The following is a 10,201-nucleotide window of genomic DNA, read 5'->3' on the forward strand; positions in this document are numbered from 1 at the left end:
TCTCATCCCCCTGGTCATAGCGACTGGTGCAGGAGGAGGAATAGATAGGGAATCCCACGGCCCAGTTGGCCAGTAGCTATCCCAAACTGAGTCCTTAAGCTGTTAACTGAGTCCTTATCTGAGCTGCTGGATCAATCCTGACCTGAAGTCTACATACCATTTCTTTATTACAATAAATTCCCTTTATTGTTAAGCTGTTTTGAGCTTGGTTTTCTATTATTTGCTCCCACACACATCCTGATGCAGGGAGTGGGAATGAGTTCCCCCAGAGACTCAACATAGCGATGAGAACACCTCAGAAGCCAGACAGCAGAACAGTTTCCAGATGGCAATAAAGCAAAAAATGACTTTCCAGTGTCAGGGGGGATCAAGCTATATTCTAAAAAGCAACAGAAGGTCTAGGAAAAGTAGCCCTCGGAGAGCAAAGGCCTGCGATGCCCCACAAATGCCCCACGTGGCTGGGAGCAGGGGGCGGTGGGGCGGGGGGCTGGCCTGGGGATGGGGGCTGGCCCCTCCCTCACCAGATCTCCAGGCCACGGCCCAGTGGAATGCCACCCCGGCCGCTGCGCCTGGCTGGCCCGCGCCCACGGCCCGCCGTCCAATTCTCTCAGCGAGCGCGCCGCCAACTTCCGCACCACCCGAGCCGCACTGGAAAACTGCCCACAAGTTAAAAGAGATTTCTTTCCAGCAGACATCGCTCTGGCGGATCCGAGCCTTATCTTCCCCTTCCAGAATGAGTGTTGTTCATTTCACTTCCTAAAATAAAATAAAAAACCTAAACCACAAACTGAAAAACAGGTGGGGCCGTTTCGGGATTTGGCTGGAGCGCGTCTGGGAGCTGATAAGGGGCAGCCAGTTGCCGGGCGACACAGCAGCCGATGGTGAGCCAACGGGGAGAAGCGCCCAGTGTTTCCGGGGCGCCCCCACTGCCCCCCAGAACACAGCTGGGCACAAGCAGGCCCAGGGCTCCCCAAGGCCATTCTCATTCCAGAGAGCTTGCACCCCTAAGTATCTGGGGGTCAAGAGGGGCGGGCAGCAGAAGAGAGGAACCCACCTGTGCAGAAATAATGAACTGTCTTAACAGAGCAGAAATGCCGACGCTGACTGTCCCCGGGGATGGGGGAGGGCGCTCTGAAAGCATTCACAAGCAAATGCACGTCTGATTTGGAGACTCAGGCTGGGGCTAGGATTTTACTAGGGGCTGCTTCTGCAGACAGGTCTGCAGAGATGGGCCACAGGGCTCTACCTTGGCCCAGCTCCGGTCCACTAAATAATTGGCACCAGGGCACAGAAGTTGCCGGATCAAATGTACAGCTGATCCAAAGAGCCGAAAGACAAAAAACAAAAGCAAAACCTTCAGGGCACTCAGTGTCCCAGGGGGGCCTATGTTACTGTGAGAGCTGGTGGTCAGCTGGTTAAAAATGGGGGAGATGATGGCATCCACTTCACAGGCTGTGAGAGTTAAATGAGTTAATAGCGAGAGGAGGTTTAAAAGGACACCTGATCCGTAGTGAGTAGCCCATACATATAAGCCACTATTATTATACTTGTAAGCTATTTAAATGTAATATGATCATAAGAACACTCCTAAAACGAAAAGGCCAATAGCTGAAGACACATGGGGTGATACCTGTCACTTGCCTCCTGCCCACTTCTCTCTCCTTTCATCCTCAACCCTCCTCCTTCTTGAGCACCCTGACAATCATAGCTTTTTTTTTTTTTTTTGTCTGCGTTGGGTCTTCGTTGCTGTGTGCTGGCTTTTTTCTCTAGTTGCGGCCAGCGGGGGCTCCTCTTCGCTGCTGTGTGCAGACTTCTCATTGCGGTGGCTTTTGTTGTGGTTGTGGAGCACAGGCTCTAGGCACACGAGCTTCCGTAGTTGTGGCACACGGGCTCAGCAGTTGTGGCGCACGATCTTAGTTGCTCCGCGGCATGTGGGATCTTCCCAGACTAGGGCTCGAACCTGTGTCCCCTACGCTGGCAGTCGGATTCCTAACCATTGCACCACCAGGGAAGTCCTGAATTCACAGCTTCCAAGCTGTAGCAGTAGTCATTTTCACCTCTTCCATGAAGCCTGTCCTGATTCCTATATGTGGAAAACACCTCTCCCACCACTCAAATCCTATAAGGGTTTATTTGTCCCTCTCAGGTGACACCTTTATCACCCCCTACCTTGGAATAGTGTTTTTCTTTTTTTTTTTTGGCCGCACCGTGCAGCCTGTGGGATCTTAGTTTGCTGGGGCCCCGGCAGTGAAAGCGCAGAGTCCTAACCACTGGACCACCAGGGAATTCCCTGGAATAGTTATTTATATAGACATCTGCCGGCGTTATTTGCTGCTGGACAATAAATGACCCCAAAACATAGCAGCTTAAAACAATAAGCGTTTATCACCTCACACAGTTTCCGTGCGGAAGACCTCCAGGAGCATTTAGCTGGGTGCCTTGGCCCAGGCTCTCTCTCGAGGCTGCAGTCAAGCTGTCGGCTGGGACTTCAGTCATCAAAAGGCTTGACTGGGCTGGAGACTCCACGTCCAAGAGGGGTCACCCTCATGGCTGCTGGCTGGAGATCTCAGTTCTTCACCATGTGGACCTCTCTACACGGCTTCTTGAGCACCCTGACAACATGGCAGCTGGCTTCCCCCAGGGCAAGTGACCCAAGGGAGGGAGGCTGAGCTGTAATGTCTTTTTTGTTTGTTTGTTTTTGGCCCCACAGCGCGGCTTGCGGGATCCTAGCTCCCCGACCAGGGATTGAACCCGGGCCCTTGGCAGTGAAAGCCCTGAGCCTCCACCACTGGACCACCAGGGAAGTCCCCCGTAATGCCTGTGTTGACTTAGCCTCCATCGTTTCTGCAATATCCTGGAACTCAGGTCAGGCCTACTCAGCACAGGAGGGGACCCCACGGGAGTGAACATTGGACGCCATTTTGGAAGCCGGCCAGCACAGCATCTTCTTGCTCCTTCTGGAACATAGGCCTTAGCCCACAACTGAATATCCGAGCTCAACGTCTCACACCTAGCTGACGTTAAATAAACGTGTTAGATGGAAAAACACGAAGGTGGAGATTCCCACTCACTGGCTGATTGTGTTTTGTTCAGCTAAACCCCATCTGGCCTCCACGGGTGCATAGAGTGAAGTCCCCCAGGCCTGCGTGGACCAGGGAAAGAGGAGGAGGTGACTCCTGCGTGTGAACAAGGTGGCAGGAATAGAGGTCTGCGGAGCCAGCAACCTTGGAAGGAAGGAGGGAGGGAAGCCCAGCGGTGAGGTGACGATTTTCGGGGGGTGGACTGCCGAGGGTGGTCAAGCATAGGATTAGGAAGAGATTGTCAACTCAACAACAACAAAAACATTCAAAAATGGGCAAAGGAAAAAAAATAAAAACTAAAAAAAGATTGTTAAACGGGCAAGGATTTGGATAGACATTTTCCCAAAGAAGACAGAAAAATGGCCAGTAAGGAAATGAAAAGATGCTCGACATCACTAAACATCACAGAAACACAAATCAAGACCACAACGAGATACCGCTTCACACCCACTAGGATGGCGACTAGCAAAAACAAGAACAAAAACAGAAAATAACAAGTGTTGGCAAGGATGTGAAGAAATTGGAACCCTTGTGCGCTGTTGGTGGGAATGTAGAACGGTGTGGCCACTGTGGAAAACAATGGAGTTTCCTCAAAAATTAAATACAGAGCTATCACGTGATCCAGCAATTCTACTTCTGGGTATACACTTAAGAGAACTGAAAGCTGGGACTTGAAGAGATAGTTGTTCACAGCAGCACTATTCACAGTAGCCAAAAGGTAGAAGCAATGGATTAACGGATAAACAAAACGTGGTCCATTCATACAATAGAATGTTTTTTTCAGCCTTAAAAAAGGAAGGATCTTCTGACACATGCTACAACATGGATGAACCTTGAGGACATTATGCTGAGTGAACTAGGTCAGTCACAAAAGGATAAATATGGTGTGATTCCACTTATGTCAGGTCCCCAGAGTATCACATTCATAGAGACAGAAAGTAGAACGGTGGTTGCCAGGAGCTGGGGGAGGGGGAGGGGGAGTTATTAATGGGGACAGAGTTTCAGTTTGGGAAGATGAGAAAGTTCTGGAGATGAGGGTGGTGATCGCTGCACAGCAATGTGAATGTACTTAATAAAAAGACTGGATCATAGGACTACATGGAAGCACTGAAACCACACAACTTCTTAAGAAAGCATAAGAGAAAAATCTTTGTGGCCTCAGGTTTGGCAAAGATTTCTGAAAAACAACAACACAAAAAGCCAAGTTATAAAAGAAAAAAAAAATCAGTAAATTGGACCTCAATTTAAAAGAAATTTTTAAAGTTTGCTCTTAAAACGACATTATGTTAAAAAGCCAAAATGGCAAGTCACTGCGCAGGAGAAAAGTAATATGTGACAAATGATTTGTTCAGCTATTAAAAAACAAAAAAACTTTACAATTCAATAGCAAGGCAAATGACCCAATTGTAAAAAATGGGCAGAAGATTTGAACAGACACTTCACCAGAGAAGATACACTGACGGCAAATAAGCACATGAAAAGATGCTCTGCATCCTTAGTCACTAGGGAAATGCAAACGAAAACCACAAGCAGAGGGGGGAGAGAGAAACTGGGAGACTGGGATTGACATGTACATGCTACTCTATATAAAACAGGTAACTAATAAGGACCTACTGCACAGGGAACTCTACTCGATACTCTGTAATGACCTATACGGGAAAAGAATCTAAAAGAGAGTAGATATATGTGTATGTATAACTGAACCACTCTGCTCTACACCTGAAACTAACACAACATTTGTCTTTTTTTATTATTTATTTATCGTCGGGTCTTAGTTGCGGCTCACAGGATCTTCACTGGGGCTCGTGGGCTTCTCTCTCATTGCGGCGCGGGCTTAGTTGCTCTGCGGCATGTGGGATCTTGGTTCCCCGACCAGGGATGCAACCTGCGTCCCCTTGCACTGGAAGGCGGATCCTTAACCACTGAACCACCAGGGAAGTCCCTAACACAACATTTTAAATCAACTACACTCCAGTAAAAATTAAAAAACCAAAACCCACAAGGGGATACGCACACCCACCAGAATGGCTAAAATGAAAGAGTCACTACACCAAGTTTTGTGGAGGATGTGGAACAGTGGGAACGCTCACACTCAGCTGGGCGGCGCGTAAATGCTGCAGTCACTTTGGAAAACAGTTCAGCGGTTTCTTACAAAGTTAGACAGGCACCTACCATGATATGGTCATTCTCCTCCAGGGTTATTTATTTACCCAAGAGAAATGAAAGCAAACGTCCACACAGAATCTGGCACGTGAACGCTCCGAGTGGTTTTATTTGTAACAGCCAAGTCCTGGAAACAAGCAGGTGAACAGAGAAACAAGTGTGCGTGGGTGACGGGGCGTGTGGCCCAGGGGCGCACGGGAGGGCACAGGGGCCACGGCCAGCGAGGCCCCAGGCCTGTCCAAGTGCCTGGGGCAGGCAAGCCCCTTGGGCAGCGAGCAGGCAGGGACGCACGGTGACCGCCTGTGGGCTCCGAGAGGTCAGGAGAGACGCACGCTGCACACCACGCACCCGGCAGGCACAGGGCCTGGAGCAGGCAAGAGCCCTGCCCACACCCCCGCCCCCAAGCTCGCGTTCAGGGGGAAGAAGCGGCAGCTGCTCCTCAAGGATGGTGCCCTCGCCCCTCCCCCCTTGAGTGGAGCCAGGAAGGGGCTGTGGCACTGCTGGGATCCGCTACCACGGCGCCCCCAAGCCCAGGCAGAGGGTGGAGGCCAGAGGGTCCCCCGCCTCAAGGCCCCCTCACACCCCTCCCTATCACGTCTCAAGTATCTCAAACATACGCAAAGCCTCTGACGGGCAGCCCTGGGGTTGGGGAGAACCCCCCCCACGCAGGCGGGGGACCCGGCTGCGATCCATCAGGGAGGGCCTCTAGGGTGTACAGCCCCTTTCAAGCAGAGCATCGCCAGGCCCCCAGCCCCCCTACAGCGGGGGCAGTAATGACTGTGCTCTCCCCCTGCCTGGGCCCAACGCAAAGAGGGGACAGATGCCAGAAGAAAGGTGGGCGGGAGGACAGAAGCGGAGGAGGGCGATTTATGGCATAAACATAGCACTTGTGTGTGGAAGAAAAATATTTTCTTTGAACAAACAAGACTCTCAGCCTTGTTTCCCAGAAGCACTATTATCTCCAAAGAGCACTGCTTCCAAAAAGAAAGATAAAAATAACGGGCAAGGGGTAGAGGGAGAAGAAAAACAGCTTTGCAGCCGCAGAACAAATGCTCCAGGGCCATGGGGGCCTTTGCAGGGGGCGGCGGGCCGGGGGGCTCCGGCTGCCCTCCCCTCACCCCACGCCCCGGGGCCTGGTCTGGGCCCAGTTCCCTCACCTCCAGCGGGGCTGGCAGCTCGCGTCTCAGCGTATTCTGGGGGCCCGCAGCCAGGCCCCCAAACCCCACACAATTACTCGGGACCTACTGTGCGCTGGGCCTGGGGAGATGCAGAACACAAGGGGCTCAGACTGCAAGCGGTATAGAGCGGCCCTGCGCCAGCCTTGCCCTTGCTAGGTAGGGGTGGGGGGAGAACGGGACGGCAGCAGTGTTGGGGCTGGACCACTTCTTTTCTCTTGCACCCCATGGTGTGTGTCACTGACCCTCGGGAGCGGCCTCTCGGTCCTTGTACAACCCACACCCACGCAAAGACAGGCTGATGTACGTGAGGATGACGGCATTGCTGCATCCAGGGTTTGCTGTGGTTGCTTGTTGGTTTGTTTTAACATTTAGAACTTTAAACACATTTTAGGAACAAAAATCCCTAGCGTCAGATTTTGTTTTTACAGACACGAGGGTTCCCAAAGCCTGACTTGCGACAAACAGTCCCACCCCGTGCCCAGCCTGGGCGCTCAGACAGGGAGGACTAAGCAGCATCTTCCCATTGGGTGGAGGGGGGGTCTTACCATTCCCGGAGGAACAGAGAAGCCAAGGGGGCCACGAGATACGAAGCCATACTACCGGGGAGATGGTGTCTGTTTTTTCTGGGGGTGAACAAAAGCAGTGTGTACTGACATCTCAAATTCTAAACATATTTAGACCCTGACATTTTATTTCTAAAATTGCTTTCTGTCCTGAAGAAAAAATTATGCACAAATATTAAGTTTGTAAGAACGCTCACTGCAGCACTGTTTACAAAAGCAAAAAGCTAGAAACAATCTAGATGTCCAAACATTGGGGATCAGTTAATAACTCGAGTAAATAATTAAAGTTGTCACAAATCACGGCACAGAAGATTATGTGAGGCAGAAACATGTGCACCACGTAAACAAACAATCAAAAAGAACATTGGGGACTTCCCTCGTGACGCAGTGGCTAAGAATCCACCTTCCAAAGCAGGGAACACGGGTTCGATCCCTGGTTCAGGAAAATCCCACATGCCATGGAGCAACTAAGCCCGTGCGCCACAACTACTGAGCCTGCGCTCTGGAGCCCGCGAGTCACAACTACTGAAGCCCACGCGCCTAGAGCCCGTGCTCCGCAACAAGAGAAGCCACTGCAATGAGAAGCCCGCGCACGGCAACGAAGAGTCGCCCCCGCTCGCTTCCACTAGACAAAGCCCACACACAGCAACGAAGACCCAACGCAGCCACAAAAAAAAAAAAGAACATTGGGCAAAGTTGTTTGTAGGGTATAATCCCATTTTAATTTTTTCAATATATACATACACTATTACTCCAAAGAGAAAGGCTAGAAAGTTGTACTCCAAACTATTAATATTGGGACTTGAATTATTTTTCCTTTTGTTTACCCACACTAGATTTTCCAAATGAACATTATTTATTTATTTATTTTATTTTATTTTATTTTTTTTGGCCACACCGCACAGCTTGCAGGATCTCAGTTCCCCGACCAGGAACTGAACTCAGGCAACAGCAGCGAAAGTGCCGCGTTCTAACCACTGGACTTCCAGGGAAGTCCTAAATGAACATTATTTTATTAGGAAAAAAAAAAAAGACATTTAAAAACCAAATTCAAAAAAAACAAACAAACCGGGCTTCCCTGGTGGCGCAGTGGTTGAGAGCCCGCCTGCCGATGCAGGGGACGCGGGTTCGTGCCCCGGTTCGGGAAGATCCCACATGCCGCGGAGCGGCTGGGCCCATGAGCCATGGCCGCTGAGCCTGCGCGTCTGGAGCCTGTGCTCCGCAACGGGAGAGGCCACAGCAGTGAGAGGTCCACATACCGCAAAAACAAACAAACAAACAAACAAAAAACGAATTCAGTAGGATGATGGCAATTAACAGGGAAAGTCTGAACAGGTACAGAAGTAGTGTAGGAAAAGAAGTGGTTCATTCTGTTTGGCAGCGCCAGGAGCAGGGAGACACCCTCCTAGACCAATGTCAAAGCCCCTGGATTTTGAGGGACATGTCAATGTTCGCTAAAGTCAAACCCCAGCAGAGGAAAAAGTGCAACCAACAGGAGACAACTGGTACCCATGTGTGTCCCTGGGCCTGGCTCTTCAGACAGCCAAGTCCCCAAGGAAGACGCAGGTTCCCGGCCTTGCCCCTAGAGGGCAGAAGCAGCCAGTGTGGGAGCTTAAAGCATCTGGGTTGAACTGTCTCTGGGTCTGCTGAGAGCAAGACGTGCGAGCAGTAAAAAGTGTTGGGAAGCACACGTTTATTTATATAAAAATAAAGGTACTCGGGAATTCCCTGGCGGTCCAGTGGTTAGGATTCAGTGCTTTCCCTGCCGTGGCCCGGGTTCAATCCCTGGTCGGGGAACTAAGATCCTGAAAGCCGCACGGCACAGCCCAAAAAAAAAGAAAAAAAAAAAAAAAAGAAAAGGTCCTCATCTCTCTAATACAGAGAGTATCTATAAATCAGTAAGAAAAAATAACAGAAAAATGAAAGTCCCAGTGGCCTTTAAAATACCTGAAAAGATGGGAATTCCCTGGCAGTCCAGTAGTTAGGACCCTGCCCTTTCACTGCCAAAGGAACGGGTTCATTCGCTGGTCGGGGAACTGAGATCCCACAAGCCGCACGGTGTGGCCAACTAAAGTAAATAAATAAAATAAAATACCTGAAAAGATGTTCAACTTTGATCATAAAAGAAATGCTCAGTAAAATTACACTGAGTTACTGTTTTTCACCCACCAAGTTTGCAAAATCCAAAAGTTAGAGAACACCCTCTACTGGCAAGACTATGGGAAACAGATACTCTCGTATATTGTTAGTGGGAATGTAAATTGGTTCAACCAATCCCTGTGGAAGACAATTTGAGCAGTATCTACCAAAATTACAAATGTATATACTCTTTGATGCAGCTATTCTGCTTCAAGGAATTTACTTTATAGATACATGCACATGTGTAAAATAACAGATACTCAAGTGATTAATTTGTAGCATTTCATGTAATCACAAAAGACTGAAAACCATCTAAATGTCCAACCACAGGAGATGGGTTAAATACATGATATTACACCATCCAGTGGAATACTACGCAGCTGTCAAAACTGAATGAGGAGGTGATGGGAACAAAAATGACTGAGTAAGAACCTTCAAAAATTCACTCCTCGGGCTTCCCTGGTGGTGCAGTGGTTGAGAGTCCGCCTGCTGATGCAGGAGACACGGGTTCGTGCCCCAGTCCGGGAAGATCCCACATGCCGCGGAGCGGCTGGGTCCGGAGCCTGTGCTCTGCAACGGGAGAGGCCACAACAGTAAGAGGCCCGCATACCGCAAAAAAAAAAAAAAAAAAAAAAAAATTCACTCCTCATAAAATCAATGGAAAAAAACGGGCAGAAATCAGAATCAACTTCTTCAGAGCTCTGGAAATTAACCAGAGGCTTGCAGCAACCTGGAGTGTGTTTATTTAAGAAAACTGACTGAATCTCAGTAGGAAGAGCAAGCTTGGTGGATTTTTAATTTGTCTTATCCCACCTCCCTTTCTCAGCTTTGAAAACTAACAGCCCACATTCCCAGCCCCAGAAGTAGCAGAACTGATCTGAGGCTCTTCCAAACGCTTATTCCCCCAAAACTGGCATTATTGGACATGTCTGGTGGTTCCATGGAAGACCCCATTGGAAAAAATTACCTTTATTTAACCTAACTCTGAGCTCACTCAGTGCTAAAAAGCCTTTCACAGAGGGGCATTTATCTAAAACAATTACAAGCGTTTTTTTTTTAAAGAAATACTCTTATTCAT

The sequence above is a fragment of the Pseudorca crassidens genome, chromosome 15 (assembly GCF_039906515.1).
Source record: "Pseudorca crassidens isolate mPseCra1 chromosome 15, mPseCra1.hap1, whole genome shotgun sequence".
Lineage (NCBI taxonomy): Eukaryota > Metazoa > Chordata > Mammalia > Artiodactyla > Delphinidae > Pseudorca > Pseudorca crassidens.